Source organism: Scyliorhinus torazame, chromosome 4 (genome assembly GCF_047496885.1).
Source record: "Scyliorhinus torazame isolate Kashiwa2021f chromosome 4, sScyTor2.1, whole genome shotgun sequence".
NCBI lineage: Eukaryota > Metazoa > Chordata > Chondrichthyes > Carcharhiniformes > Scyliorhinidae > Scyliorhinus > Scyliorhinus torazame.
In genome coordinates, this window is record NC_092710.1 from 66,087,166 (window position 1) to 66,103,970 (window position 16,805).

General features: G+C 50.6%; 1 pseudogene; it reads right to left on the minus strand.

The window, feature by feature from the left end:
- Positions 1-16,805, minus strand: part of LOC140411382 (NACHT, LRR and PYD domains-containing protein 3-like) — a 219,801-nt pseudogene that overhangs the window by 15,517 nt on the left and 187,479 nt on the right.

Below are 16,805 nucleotides of genomic sequence, written 5' to 3' on the forward strand. Positions count from 1 at the left end.
TTGGTTAAGGGTACCCGGCATCCCAAGAGAACAAAGAAGACCCAGTATTGTGATCCTTCACGCTTCGCGTTGAGGATCAAGAGGACGGAGTGTGGGATGGCCACTTCCAACTAGGTACAGAGCAACTCGCAAAGACTGATGGGTAAAATGGACAAGCCAAGAATCAGGAGGCTCAGAGTTTGAAATGCATATTTGTCAGCAAAATCCAGACGGCATTGAAACTCCGTCCCATTAGCATGTTAATCAGGCCGATTAGCATTTGATGGTCCATCTCCCCCAAAACAAAGGACTGGTACTCCAGCAAACGGGGCAGCCCCAGACATTTCGGCGCCACTCCCTGTCCAAGGGAAACACAAACAACGGGGTCAATGACTGCTTGGGACACGCCCAGCCATGCAGATCCTCGCCCACTTATTGGCTAAGGAATCGAACAGAGAGATCAGGGATCACCCAATTAGTAAGGCCCAAATCAAAGGACCGCCCAAAAGAGAGCGAAAGACACCCCCCCCCCCCCTCCCGAGTATAAAAAGAAGAGTTCGCCATATGTTCGCTCTCTTTTGGCCTTGGTACCCTGGTCACGGCCATCGCCTACTGCAGCAACACCAGAAGCAAGTTCGAGTTCAACGCCCACTACCAGACGGATGAGCCCAGATGAGCAGCAGTTATCACTTCGAACCCAAGAGATCCAGAATTGAACAGCGGCCACTGTTTCCTGACATAAGCCGGGTGCCCGAAGTTAAGTACAGGTTGTATTAGTAATAGGCGTAGTTAACTAGTGTTCATGTTGCATGACTAATTGAATATAAATAAAGTACCCTTGACCTTGAACTAACTAACTGGTGTTTGGCTCTTTGATCGATAGTCGGTTGAAACTTGTGGTGGTATCATTCGATACCTGGCGACTCTAAGCATTCGGACATAGACAATAAAGAAAAAAGTATTGCCCTAATTGGAACAGGGCCACAGAAAACACCAAGTAGTAGAGAAAACGCACAACACTGGACAGGGAACGCATTATGAGGTGCGTCAGGCAGACAAGGCGATGTACGTGGGAAGATGTTGAGATCCGGGTGTACAAAGACCTGAGGGCAGAGCTCGCTAAAAGGAGGGCGAGCTTTAACAAGGTCAAGTCGGCCCTCTACAAAAAGGGCATAAAGTTTGGACTACTGTACCCGACTCAGCTATGGGTAACCTATGGGAGCCGGGAATGGTACTTTGGCTTGGCAGAGGAGGTAGCGGACTTCATGAAGGATAATAGACTGTCAGGAGAAAGAGGATCTTGAACTTTGACTGAGGAGAACCAAATTATGATTTGTAAAACTTTGGATCCGTGTTGTTCGGACTTATTTCGGGGGTTTTGCTTGTTCCTTTCTGGGGGGTTTCGGTTCAGTTTGGGATTAGGCTGGTATATAGTAACTTGTAAAGGAAAGAGGGGTGGGACTTTGTGCTCGGACCTTGGGAGGGATTGTTTGTTTGTTTTTGCTTCTTGCCTTTGTTTCGACTGTTTGCACTAAGAGTGGGAAGATGCTAGGCGCCATGAGCGGGAGCTGCCAGGCTTGCTGGGAGGGCTAGTTCACGGGAGCAAAGTGGGGGCTGAGTTGAAGACCAATGTGGGAGGGGTGGGTATGGGAACTAGACTGCTGATGGGGAGGGGACTTTCAAAATGGAGGAAGAGGAGGGTTGATGACAGTGGTTGCCCGAGGGACGACCAGGCGAGGTGCGGGACATGGGCCGTAGACAGGCCTAGGAGAGGTTATGGTTGGTCGGTGGGGAGCATGGGGGAGCCCACCCCCCCCCGCCCCCCCCCCCCCCCCAGGCTGGTCACGTGGAACGCTTGGAATTGAATGGGCCAGTCAAAAGGGCCATGTGTCCGCGCACGAGGCAACTGAAGGAGGATGTGGCCATGTCGCAGGAGACACATCTGAAGGTGGGGGATCAGATTAGGTTGAGGAGGGGATGGGTTGGGCAGGTGTTTCATTCGAGATTAGACGTTAAAACGAGGGTGGTTGCAATCCTGGTCAATAAATGCGTGGCGATCGAGTTGGGGAAGATAGAGGCGTACCCGGGGGTGTAGATATGTTATGGTTAGAGGGAAGTTGGAGGGATGGCCGTGGTATTGGTAAATATATATGCCCCAAACTGGGATGATGTTGAGTATGTCAGGCGGATGCTGGGGAAGACCCGGGACCCGGGACCTGGATTCATATCATCTGATTATGGGGGAAGATTTCAACACGGTCCCGGATCCGAGGCTGGATTGGTCGAGTTCCAGGTCTGGGAAGGTATCAGCTATGGCAAAGGAGCTGCGCGGGTTTGTGGAGCGCTTGGGGGGGGGGGGGGGGATCCGTGGAGATTTGGGAGGCCAAGGAGTAAGGAGTTTTCATTCTACTCCCATGTGCAGAAGGTGTATTCCTGGGTAGACTTCTTTGTGTTGGACAAAACCCTGCTGGCTGAAGTGATGGATGCTGAATATTCAGCAATTGTGGTGTCAGACCAAGCCCCACACTTGGTAGACCTGCAAGTTAGCAAAGGAAAGGCCAGCGGCCGCAATGGAGGTTGGATGTGGGGCTGTTAGCGGAGGAGGAGGTGTGCGTGTGGGTGAGGGAGACCATTCGGGGGTATATAAAGATCAATGACACAGGTGGTGAGGTTTCTGCGTTGGTGGTGTGGGAGGCACTGAAAGTGGTTGTTAGGGGGGAACTCTTCTCAATTTGGGCCAATAAGGAGAAGACTGAGCGGGCAGAGTTGGACAGGTTGGTCTGTGAAATTTAAAGGTGGGACAGGAGGTGTGCGGAGCCTCCGGATGATGAGCTTCTGAAGGAGCGTCAGAGACTGCAGCTGGAATTTGGGCTCCTGTCCACAGGTAAGGCGGAGGGACAACTTAGGAGGGTAAAGGAGGCGGTCTGTGAATATGGGAAAAGCCAGCAGGATGCTGGCACATCAGGTGAGGAAACAGGAGCAGCAACAGAGATTGGGAATGTAAGAGATACAGGGGGGGGGGGGGGGAGGAGTTGATTTTGGATCCGGCAGGGGTGGCTGATGTTTTTCGGGAGTTTTACAGTAGATTGTACAAATCGGAATACCCAGCCGGGGAGGAGGGTACAAAGTGATTTCTGGAGGGGCTGGAATTCCCGAGGATAGTTGAGAAGTTGGTGTGAGGGTTTTGTAGCCCCAATTGGGCTTAGGGAGGTTATAGAATGGTTGGGGGCGATGCAATCGGGTAAGGCCCTGGGACCTGATGGCCACCCAGTTGAGTTTTATAATAAGTTCTCTGGGTTACTAGGGCCACTCCTGGTAAAGGCATTCAATGAGTCCAAGGAGCTGGAAGTGCTCCCCCCAATGTTTCGTAGGCATCAATCTCCCTTATTTTGAAGCGGGATAAGGATCGAGAGAGTTGTGGGTCATATAGACCGATCTCTCTGTTGAATATAAATGCTAAATTGCTGACAAAGATCTTGGCCATGAGCAGAGAGGACATGTGTCCCGGAGTTAAAAGGAGAGGACCAGATGAGACTTGTGAAGGGACGACACCTGAAATCCAATATCAGACGGCTCCTAAATGTGATATTGATGCCTGCAAAGGGGCGCAAGGTCAAGGTGGTGGTGGCCATGGATGCAGAGAAGGCCTTTGATCGGTTGGAGTGGAGGTACCTGTGGGATGCCCTGGGAAGGTTCGGGTTCAGGCAGGGATTCGTGGATTGGGTCCGGTTGCTCTATCAGGCACCAGTGGCGAATGTAAGGGCCAACCGGGTCCGGCCAGCATATTTTAGTCTGTGCAGGGGGATAAGGCAGGGGTGCCCACTCTCCCCACTACTGTTTGCCTTGGCCATAGAGCCTTTGGCAATGGTACTGAGGGCATCGAACATTTGGCAGGTGATAGTGAGAGTGGGGGGGGGGGGGGGTGGTGAACTGTATGGTCTCGCTCCATGCGGACGATTTGCTCCTGTATGTAACAGACCCGTTGGGGGGGGGGGGGGGGTGATTAGAGGAATTATGGGAATACTGGAGGAATTTGGCCGATTCTCAGGTTACAAACTAAACCTGAGCAAGAGCGAGGTCTTCGCGATCCAGGCAACGGGGCAGGAGATGAGACTGAGCGTCATGCATTCAAAGTGGTGGGAAGGAGTTTTAGGTATCTGGGGATTCAGGTGGGAAGAGACTGGGGTCAGCTTCATGAACTAAATTTGGGCAGGATGATTGAGCAAATGAAAGGGGACTTCCGTAGGTGGGACATGCTCTCGTTGTCATTGGCGGGGAGGGTACAGACTGTGAAAATGACAGTCCTCCCGAGATTGCTGTTTGTGTTTCAGTGTCTCCCAATCTTTAGCCCCAAGGCATTTTTTAGGAAAATGAACGTGGCGATGTCGGGTTTTATTGGGGCTGGGAAAGTCCCGAGGGTGAAGAAGGTCCTTCTTGAGCAGGGTGCGGGGAGGGAGGCTTGGCCCTTCCGAACTTCATTAATTACTACTGGGTGGCTAACATTTCGATGGTTAGGAAGTGGGTAGTGGGGGAGGGGTCGGTATGGGAGCAGGTAGAGGCGGATCATGTAAGGGCCCAAGTCCGGAGGCTCTGTTAATGGCACCTCTGCCATTCTCGCCTGCTCAAAGCCCAGTATACTGGCAACCCTGAGGGTGTGGGGACAATAGAGGCAGCATATGCGCCTGGAGCATTGGTGTGGTCACAGATCTGTGACAATCACCGGTTTGCTCCGGGGGGGCTGGATGGAGGCTTCAGGAGGTGGCAGCGGGCAGGGATTGAGAGATTTGGGGACCTTTTCATTGAAGAAGGTTTCCCGAGCCTGGAGGAGATAGAAGAGAGGTTTGAGTTACCGGGTGGGAACGGGTTATGGTACCTGCAGGTACGGGACTTTGTCCAGAGGCAGGTTCCAAGATTCCCCCACCTCCCTCTAAGGGGACTACAGGATAAGGTGATGTCAAAAACAAGGGTTGGGGAGGGGAGGGTCTCGGAAATATATAAGGAATTGATGGAGTGGGATGGGGACCCAATCAGGGAGGTGGGGGGGGGGGGTTGGGCTATGGGAGAAGGTCCTGACAAGAATCAATGCATACTCGTTGTGTCCAAGGCTTAGCCTGATCCAGTTCAAAGTGGTCCACAGGTCTCATATGACGGTGGCCTGGATGAGTGGGTTTTTTGAGGAGGTCGAGGACAGGTGTGGGAGGTGCAGGGGAAGTCCGGCGAAGACTCGGAGCCTCCAAAGTCGGGAGTGTGGGTCAGTGACATGGCAGAGTTTCTCAGGCTAGAGAAGATCAAGTTCGCCTTAAGGGGTTCAATACAGGGGTTCGCTCGGAGGTGGCAGCCGTTCTTCGACTTCTTTAAGGAAAACTGACCGTCAGCAGAAGGGGGAGGCATGGAAGTGGAGAATAACGGCAGGGAATCTAATATATGGGTAGCTAGGAGTTAGGGAGGGGGGAAATTGGGCATGTTACTCTGGGTGTCTTGCGTGTGTCGGACTGTTCTGTTATTTAGAATATTTATATGTTAAAATGTTAAAATTTTAAATGTCTGTGATATTGCAGTATCTTTATTACAAGCCACAATTATTTTTTCCTATTTCCTCTGTCCAAAAGTGTGACTAGTGTTAGGGGCCCTCAGAACAAGTGACCACTTGCCTTTACTATTTCTCATCTCTACCCAAACTGATTCTGTTTCTTGATCATCTGAACTAAGGTCACCTCTCACTACTGTACTGGTGTCATCGGTCATTCACAGAACCTCCTCCCCAATATTTCCTACTCTCTTATCCTTCCATTCACTGTCATTGTATCACTCTTTTGCAAATCAAAGGCTGCTGTGACCAGGGAGAGCTATCCACCTCTGACAAAGAGTAGGGATCTCAGAGGGTGCACCATCAGGCTATTCCCCTGCTTCCTTGACACAAAGATATGTGGGACTGATATCCCATAAGCTGGGAATCAGGAGAGAGAAACAACAGGGTTCAGGGTAAATGCAGTTTTTTAAAAATTGATAATTGACATGAAGAATAATGGACAGTGTTTAGTTTTCGACTAACATACTAGTAACGGTGTTCAAAATGCGTTGCTAAATATTTACTTATTGAAAAAATTTCAGACTCGTACTGACCTCAGTCTCTGCATTTTACAGTCAGGTTCGTCATGGCTGCAGAAAGTAGTTTTACCCCCAAATCTCCCAGTTTATTATTACCTAGGTCAAGATCTGTCAGGGATTGGTTTGTACCGAGAGCGGAGGCCAGGTCCCTGGCAGAAGAATCTGTGAAAGCAGTATTAAATAGTCTGGAAAACAGATGGAGAAAAATAACAGGAGTCAGAGTAATTCTCCAGTATTTTAAAGAACAATGTCAATGATAATAATAATGTACAGAGTGACACATTCAAGAAACATAACTTCTAAATAAAGAAGCAAAATACAAATAATGCTTTAAATCTGAAATATAAATACATATTCAGGAAATACTCAGCAGATCTGGTACTATAGGGGAGCACGGTGGCACAGTGGTAGCACAGTTGCCAGGTTCGATTCCCGGCTTGGGTCATTGTCTGTGTGGAGTTTGCACGTTCTTCCCGTGTCTACGTGGGTTTCCTCCGGTGCTCCGGTTTCCTCCCACAGTTCAAAGATGTGCAGGTTAGGTGGATTGGCTATGCTAAATTGCCCTTAGTGTTAGAAAAGGTTAGCTGGGGTCACTGGGTTCCAGGGATAGGTTGGAGGTGTGGGCTTAAGTGGGTGCTCTTTCCCAAGGGCTGGTGCAGACACGATGGGCCGAATGGTCTCCTGCTGTACTGCAAATTCTATAAATAAATATTAACAGTGCTCAAAACATGTTGTTAGATATCCAGTTATTATAAGCACAATCCCACACAGATTGTCTGTTACTTACTTCAGTTTCTGTATTTTACAGTCTGGGTTCCTCAAAGCCGTAAACAGTAGTTTCACTCCTGAATCTCCCAGTTTATTATTACCCAGGTTCAGATCGGTCAGTGACTGGTTTGTACTGAAAACAGAGACGAGATCCTCAACACAAGAATCTGTCAGAGTGTTATCGTATAACCTTTGAATCAGATGGAGAGATGGAGAAAAACAACAGGAATCAGAGTGAATCTCCAGTGATTGAAAGAACAATATTAATAATAATGAGAATGTACACTGTGAAACATTCCAGAACAACTTTCAAATCTAGAAGCAAAATACAAATGATGCTCTGATGTGATATATCAATAAATTATTGTGCAAATACTCAGAAGGTTCGGCAGATTTTCCAGCCCACTTATTGCTGGGTGGAATCTGCGATGGGAGAAGGAAATCCCACAGGCCGCCGAAATCGCATTTCATGCTGAAGTAAAGTTTGGCATGCACCTGGCGGAGCCCAGTTGGCTGCATCGCTCGGGGAGGGAGGGTCATGCCCAGACAGGTCCAGGGGCCAGTGCCGGGGGAGTATTCCCGAGATGGTGATTGCTTGGTGGTGTGGGCGAGTGTTCTAAGGGGTGTTCCATGGGGTGCCTTCCATGGGTTTGGAATTGTGTTGTGGAGGGGGGCTGTTCTGTGGGAGGTGGGGGTGTTGGTGGGGGGGGGGGGGGAGAAGGTGGGGGGAGTGTTCGAATTTTTGTACATTGGTGGCCTTTAAAAAGTGCACCTTGATCATTAAGAAATTAAGTTGCTGGTGGGGTGGGCTGAATCTGAATCCACCCCGCCAAGCGTTACATCGTGAGCTCACTCCTACCCTTTGTTACTCCATCAGGCTAATAATACAATGGAGAAAGCCGGCGGCTCCTCCTCCTCAAAGGTGGATAGCTGTAGCCCAGTCAAAGCAGCTCTTGATGTGGGAGCAGTGCACTTTCCAACACATCCTTCAGACGACTCCTGTGTCCATCCATCAGGACACTAACTCACCTTACCACATTTCCTACCCAATGTGACACTCTGCATATTTTAGGGAAAACTCTTGCCTCATGCTTCAGTTTGATTATTTGCTTGAGATAGGAAAAAGCAGCGGCTTGAAAGGATTCAAGGAACAAGGAAAAGGAGGAGGGGCAAGAACAAAATGAAAGTGCACATTTGATTAAAGTGAAAAGTGGTGATGGTGTTAAGACAAAGCACAGCACTTCTCACCTTAAGCCCATTTCACTAGCATGTAGGCTTGGAGAGATGATGGTTAAGAACTGGAATGAGGACAAAGATAATGACTGTGAGTGCAAACACAGTATTAAGCTTACAGCCTTATGTGTGAATAAAGATGAAAGTGAAATTGGTAAAAAAAGGTCATCCCCACCCAGCTACTTGCGATATCCAGACAGAAGCATTAATTGCCAGACGGATCAGCCTCTCTGTACAGGGTCCAGGTCAGTCAGAGCTGACTTCTGCGCTGCCATGATGGAGTGGCAACATGCAGGAAGCATCCCTGTGGAGACCTGATGGGCAGTCCAGCTGTCACCAGCATTGGGTAATGCATGTCTTTGAAAATTTCCCCAATGGAAGTTGATGTGTTTGTAAGACAGCACACATCAGGTAACGCGCTAAGAAGAATGGCAGCGTCCAGATCTTGCCATCCTTACGCCAATCATAGATGAAATGCTGAAGGTAGGAGACCTGAAGGCAGGAGAGGAAGTCGTTGATAGTAAGGTGAGTTGTCGAGCTGAGTTAGTGTCCTGATGGATGGACACAGGAGAGCCGCTGCTAATCAAATAACATCGTGGCTCTTTTGTCCATCACTGGTTGTGTGGAGTTGTCGGAAGGATATGTAGGAAAATGCACTGCTCCCACACCAAGAGCTGATTTGACTGGGCTACAGCTATCCACCATTGAGGAGGAGGACAGGGTCCTCAGATGGTGCAGCGTCAAATTATTCCCCCACACACCCAACACAAACATTTGTGGGATGAACATCCTATAGATAGGGATCAGAGAGACAAAATAAGGAGATGAGTTAATATATAGTTGTTGGCAAGAACTTCCATTCCTCAGGGCATCTAAAAGTGCACACAGGGATCCCAAAAATCTCCAAGTAAGGACTGCATGGCAATTGCACTGGTATTCAAACTTCTGATGGGTAATCACCTTGTAATGGGACCTATCTGATGCTCCAATTTAAATTGTAAACTTGATGATTTCAACTGTCTTACAGTAATAGTTGTGATAACACCCGAGGCTAATGCGCGGTAAATTCCAGCACCACTTGAACCGGAGTCACAACACACATATGTGGTAGTATCCTTTAGGGGTCATGTGGGACTGTGAAGCCGTGATAGATCACGGGTCATTGGCTGACAGATCCCGGGTCCTGGTTGGCTGTTGACCTCTAGCTCCGCCCTGAAGGCGGAGTATAAGAACCAGGAGTTCTCCCCCGCAGGCCAGTCTGTTACTGAACTGGGGGGAACAAGTCACGCTTAATAAAGCCTCATCGACTTCATCTCTATTCGTCTCTCATGAGTCTTTGTGCGCTACAATTTATTTAGCGTGCTTAAAGGACTATGGAGCTCAGGATCATCCCGGAATGCCTGAGGATCAACCCCCACGCAGTGAACTCAGCAGCAGTTTTTAAACACTGGCAGACTTGTTTCGAAGCAGACCTCCGAACGGACCCCGGCCGGGTCACAGAAGACCAGAAACTACAGGTCCTGCACTCGAGGGTAAGTCCGGAAATTTTCCCTCTCATAGAAGACGCAGAGGATTTCCAGACGGCGTTCGCAGCACTAAAAAGCATCTATGTTCGCCCAGTGAACCAGATCTACACATGCTACCAACTCGCAACGAGACGGCAAAGTCCCGGAGAATCGCTAGACGAATTTTACGCCGCGCTGCTAATTTTGGGACGGGCCTGCAGCTGCCCGCCGGTAAACGCGATTTAACACACGGACATGTTAATTCGCGATGCGTTTGTGGCTGGTATAAACTCTCCCCAAATCCGCCAAAGACTTTTAGAAAAAGAGTCACTAGGACTCCCAGAGGCACGGGCCCTTGCAGCCTCACTAGATGTGGCCGCGCGAAACGCCCGCGCGTAGCGTCCCGATCGCGCGGCAGCCCCTTGAGCTCCGTGGACCCCCGTCGCGACAAACCCCCCCCCCCACCTCACAGGCTTGCGTGGTTCAGACGCCAAGTCGTCCCGGGGAGCCCGCTGCTATTTCTGCGGCCAGGCGAAACACCCCCAGCAGCGCTGCCCGGCCCGCGCAACGATTTGCAAGAGCTGCGGGAAAAAGGGCCATTTCGCGGCTGTGTGGCGGTCCCGGGAGGTCGCCGCTGGCCCCGGAGAAGAAGGAGTCCTGCGCGTTTCTAACGCTCCCCAACCCCCCCCCCCCCCCCCCCGCCCCCGCCCCTCCCCCCCCCCCCCCCCAAGCGCCCCATGTACAACCCGCAGGCGCCGCCATTTTGGGTTCCGGCCACCACGAGGGGAGGAGGGGCGCCGCCATCTTGGGACCCCCCCAGCCCTGTGCGACGCATGGGGGCGGCCATTTTGTCCACCCCCGCCGCCATCTTGTGACCCCCCAGCCATGTGCGATGCATGGGGGCGGCCATTTTGTTCACCCCCGCCGCCATCTTGGACGGCAACAATGGACCCCAGCATCGACGGCTCCACGGGGTTCGAAGAAGACGCTGAAGCACTACGACCACGTCTGGCCTCAATGACGCTGGACCAAGCACGGCCCCGGACGCTCCAGACGACGACAACAACGGTGCTGATAAACGGGCACGAGACACCATGCCTGGTCGACTCCGGGAGCACAGAAAGCTTCATCCACCCCGACACGGTAAGACGCTGTTTTTTGACCATCCGTCCCAGTGCGCAAAAGATTTCCCTAGCTGCAACATCCCACTCCGTACAGATCAAAGGCTTCTGCATAGTGACCCTAACGGTGCAAGGGAGGGAGTTTAAAAACTACAGGCTCTACGTCCTTCCCCAACTCTGCGCGCCCACATTACTGGGATTAGACTTCCAGTGCAATCTGCAGAGCCTAATTTTCAAATTCGGCGGCCCAATACACCCACTCATTATCTGCGGCCTCGCAACCCTCAAGGTTGAGCCCCCATCCTTGTTTGCAAGCCTCACCCCGGATTGCAAACCCGTCGTCACTAGGAGCAGACGGTACAGCGCCCAGGACCGGACATTCATTCGGTCCGAAGTCCAGCGGCTACTGAAGGAAGGCATAATCCAGGCCAGCAATAGTCCCTGGAGAGCACAGGTGGTAGTAGTAAAGACAGGGGAGAAGCAAAGGATGGTCATAGACTATAGCCAGACCATCAACAGGTACACACAGTTAGATGCGTACCCTCTCCCCCGCATATCCGACATGGTCAATCGGATTGCCCAATATAAGGTCTTCTCCACCGTGAACCTCAAGTCCACCTACCATCAGCTCCCCATCCGCCCAAGTGACCGCAAGTACACAGCCTTCGAGGCAGACGGGCGATTATACCACTTCCTAAGGGTCCCATTTGGCATCACAAACGGGGTCTCGGTCTTCCAACGAGAGATGGACCGAATGGTTGATCAACACGGGTTGCAGGCCACGTTCCCGTATCTCGACAATGTAACCATCTGCGGCCACGATCAGCATGACCACGACGCCAACCTCCAAAATTTCCTCCAGACCGCTAAAGCCTTGAACCTCACATACAATGAGGACAAGTGCGTTTTTAGCACAAACCGGCTAGCCATCTTGGGATATGTAGTGCGTAATGGGATAATAGGCCCCGACCCCGAACGTATGCGCCCCCTCATGGAATTTTCCCTCCCTCACTGCTCAAAAGCCCTAAAACGCTGCCTGGGGTTCTTTTCATATTATGCCCAGTGGGTCCCCCAGTACGCAGACAAGGCCTGCCCCCTAATACAGACCACGACCTTCCCTCTGTCGACGGAGGCTTGCCAGGCCTTCAGCCGCATCAAAGCGGATATCGCAAAGGCCACGATGCGCGCCATCGACGAGTCCCTCCCCTTCCAGGTCGAGAGCAACGCCTCCGATGTAGCTCTAGCGGCCACCCTTAATCAAGCGGGCAGACCCGTGGCCTTTTTCTCCCGAACCCTCCACGCCTCAGAAATCCGCCACTCCTCAGTGGAAAAGGAAGCCCAAGCCATAGTGGAAGCTGTGCGACATTGGAGGCATTACCTGGCCGGCAGGAGATTCACTCTCCTCACTGACCAACGGTCAGTAGCTTTCATGTTCGATAATGCACAGCGCAGCAAAATTAAAAATGACAAGATCTTAAGATGGAGGATCGAACTCTCCACCTTCAACTATGAGATCTTGTACTGTCCCGGAAAGCTGAACGAACCGTCCGATGCCCTATCCCGCGGCACATGTGCCAACGCACAAATTAACCGTCTCCAAACCCTCCACGAGGACCTCTGTCACCCGGGGGGTCACTCGGTTCTCCCATTTTATAAAGTCCCGCAACCTCCCTTACTCCGTGGAGGAGGTCGTACAGTCACAAGGAACTGCCACATCTGCGCAGAGTGCAAACCGCATTTTTTCAGGCCGGATAGTGCGCACCTGATCAAGGCCTCCCGTCCCTTTGAACGCATCAGTCTGGATTTCAAAGGGCCCCTCCCCTCCACCGACCCCAACACGTAATTACTGAACGTGGTGGACGAGTACTCCCGTTTCCCCTTCGCCATCCCCTGCCCTGACATGACAGCGGCCATAGTCATTAAAGCCCTTAACACCATATTCACACTGTTCGGTTGACCCGCATACGTCCATAGCGACAGGGGGTCCTCCTTCATGAGTGACGGGCTGCGCCAGTTCCTGCTCAGCAAGGGTATAGCCTCGAGCAGGACGACCAGCTACAACCCCCGGGGGAACGGGCAAGTAGAGAGGGAGAACGGCACGGTCTGGAAGACCGTCCTACTGGCCCTACGGTCCAGGGATCTCCCAGTTTCACGGTGGCAGGAGGTCCTCCCGGACGCCCTCCACTCCATCCGGTCGCTACTGTGTACCACTACTAACCAAACGCCTCATGAGCGCCTCCTTGTCTTCCCCAGGAAGTCCTCCTCTGGAACGTCGCTGCCGACCTGGCTGGCGGCCCCAGGACCCATCTTGCTCCGGAAACATGTGCGGGCGCACAAGTCGGACCCGTTGGTCGAGAGGGTTCACCTCCTCCACGCGAACCCGCAGTACGCCTACGTGGAGTACCCCGACGGCCGACAGGACACGGTCTCCCTGCGAGATCTGGCGCCCGCCGGCAACACGCACCCCCCCCCCCCCCCGACACCAATCACCCCCTCCCTGCCACCGGCGCACCCCGCGACAGCCCCCTTCCCGGGAGGATCGGTCCTCCTCCCAGGTCCGACCAGAAGTGAAGCTGAAGCAGAAACCGTAAAGCTCCCGGAGGCGACAACACTGGATCAAGCACCACCACCACCGGGGCTGAGGCGATCGACAAGGACGACCAGACCGCCCGACCGACTTGTGGCATCGGTGTAACATTGAATGTTGTGGACTTTAACGAGAATTTTTTCCCTTTTTTCCCTCCTACGAATACTGTAAATAGTTCAAAACAAAAAAAAACCCTGTACATACTGTGATGACAAAATACTGTAAATAGTTCAACACAAAAAAAAAACCCTGTACATACTGTGATGGCAAAAGTTTTTCCTCCCAGGACCAGCCTTGTAAACCTCTACCACCATGCGAAGCACCACCCCGCCGGGTTCATTTTTAACAAGGGGTGAATGTGGTAGTATGCATTAGGAGTCATGTGGGACTGTGAAGCCGTGATGTCATTGGCTGACAGATCCCGGGTCCTGGTTGGCTATTGACCTCTAGCTCCGCCCTGAAGGCGGAGTATAAGAACCAGGAGTTTTCCCCCGCAGGCCAGTCTGTTACTGAACTGCGGGGAACAAGTTACGCTTAATAAAGCCTCGTCGACTTAATCTCTATTCGTCACTCGTGAGTCTTTGTGCGCTACAACGTAAAATAAGATTTCTTTAAAATACACGAGGTCCTTGGTTGAACCCAATAAACTGCAGTAACCAGGATTGAACCTTTAACACAAGTAACTTTTTACTATGTACAGTATTAGAATTAAACCAACAGAAAATGTAATGCCAAATACACATTTCCCCCTCCCCCCCCCCCCCCCCCCCCACCCTTTCTAACTACCCCCACACAATCAACAGAGGGGAAAGGGAAAGAAAATGTGAAACAAAATAAAAGAATAAGGATCTTTGATGCACGAGGATGACTTCTGGTTAGTGTCGTTCTGGAGTTCAACTGTCGTTTTGATGCTTCTTCCTTCACAGATGGTTTCTCTGGCAAGGTTGTCTATCTTCTCCACAGACTCAGCACATTCCAAGATCACAGCAAAGGATGTGCCGGGCACTTAATGCCTTCAGAACAATAAAGCAGTTCTTTCACTTCAGCAAGCAGAGAGAGAGAGAGAGAGAGTGAGCGAGAGAGATCATTTCACTTCCAAAGTCTAAACGTTTCTGCCCAGTTCTTACAGGAAGAATCACACAGGAACCAATCACTGACCATTGTCAGGCAGAACACTGTCCCTGGCCAACCCATCGGTTGCCAGCCAACCAATCAATCCGACTCCTTGCAAACCTGGTTCCCAAGATCCATTTGATGTCGAGGAGTCTGGCTAAGAACAAAACCTGGGAAAACAGTGTCCTGACAAGCAAGCGCTTCAACCTTGAGTCTTCAGCTTAAAGATACAATCTGATTGTGGCTCCACAGACAAAATAATAAAATAACATAAAAGAAATAGGACAAAGCAAATAAGCAGGAAGGACTCTTACATGGTAAGAGAAAAGTTGAGCAAAATTAAAACCAATCCTAACTTCTATAGCACTGACTGTTACCTGTCCCGACACACTCCATGAGATTGCACCAGTTCCCGCCTTCCCATGACACCACCACCGCGTACACCCACCCATTCAGAACTAACTCTCACCCCTCTCCCCTGACAAATCCCCAAAATACCACCGACTGATCTCACAACCCTCTAAAAACTAAGTATAGCTTCAAAGAATAAAGAGAAGTGCGGCACTGATAATTGCCCGTCTAAACTAAAACCTTCTACACTTCTGGGGTCTGTACCCCTCTATTCCCATCCTATTCACGTATTTGTCAAGCTGCCCCTTAAACTTCACAATCTTACCTGCTTCCACCATGCCCTCCAGCAGCGTGTTCAGGCACCCACTACCCTGTGTGTAAAAAAATCTCCCCCGCACATCTCCTCTCAACTTTGCCCCTCGCACTTTAAACCAATATCCCATAGTAATTGACTCTTCCACCCTGGGAAAAATCTTCTGACTATCTACTTTGTCCATGCCCCTCATCATTTTTAGACTTCTATCATGTTGTCCCTCAACCTCTGTTGTTCCAATGAGAACAAACTGAGTTTATCCAACCTCTCGTCATACATGATGGCCTCCATATCAGGCAATATCCTCATGAACCTCTTCTGTAACCTCTCCAAAGCCTCCACATGCTTCTGGTAGTGTGGCGACCATAATTGAACGCTTATATTCCAAGTGTGGCCTAACTAAGGTTCTCTGCAGCTGTGCATGACTTGCCAATTTTCATATTCAATGCCCCGCCCGATGAAGGCAAGCATGCCGTATGTCTTCTTAACTACCTTCTAAGGGCAGCACAGTAGCATAGTGGTTAGCACAGTTGATTTTCAGCTCCAGGGTCCCAGGTTCGATTCCCGGCTGGGTCACTGTCTGTGCAGAGTCTGCACGTTCTCCCCGTGTCTGCGTGGGTTTCCTCCAGGTGCTCCGGTTTCCTCCCAGAAGTCCCGAAAGACATGCTGTTAGGTAATTTGGATGGTCCAAAGATGTGCGGGTTAGGTGCATTGGCCATGCTAAATTGCCCTGAGTGCCTTTAGAAGTGGGGGATTACTGGGTTACGGGGATAGGGTAGATACGCGAGCTTCAGTAGGGAGCTCTCTGTTAGGGCCGGTGCAGACTCAATGGGCTGAATAGCCTCCTTCTGCACTGTAAATTATATAATTCTTCACCTGCCTTGCCACTTTCAGTGACCCGTAGACCTGTATACCCAGATCCTTCTGTCAATGCACTTAAGGGTTCTGCCATTTAATATATATTCCCCACCTGTATTAGACCCTCCAAAATGCATTACCTAACATTTGTCCGGATTAAACTCCATCTGCTTTCTTTCCGCCCAAGTCTCTAACCGATCTATATCCTGCTGTACCCTCTGACAGTCCCCATCGCGATCTGCATTTCCACCAACCTTTGTGTCAACCGCAAAATACCTAATCAGATCAGTTATATTTTCATTCAAAAAATTCATACACACAACAGCAAAGGTCCCAGCACTGATCCCTGCTGAACACCACTAGTCACAGCCCTCCATTCAGGAAATCACCCTTCCACTGCTACCCTCTTTGTCTCCGAAGACCGAGCCAATTCTATATCCATCTTGCCAGCTCATCTCTAATCCCATGTGACTTCACCTTCTGTACCAGTCTGCCATGAGGGACCTTGTCAAAGGCCTTACTAAAATCCATGTTGGCAACATCCACTGCCCTACCTTTATCAATCATCTTTGTCACTTCCTCAAAAAACTCGTCAAGTTAGTGAGACACAACCTCTCCCCTTCACAAAACCATGCTCCCTCTCGTTATTACTTCCACTTGCTTCCAAATGGGGGTAAATCCTATCTGAAGAACCCTTTCCAATAATGTCCCAACCACTGATGTAAAGTTCACCGGCCTATAAATCCCTGGATTATCCTTGCTAACCTTCTTAAACAAAGGAACAACATTAGCTATTCTCCAGTCCTCTGGGACCTCACCTGTAGCCAGTGAGGATAAAAAGATTTCTGTCAAGATATTCCTTACTTTTG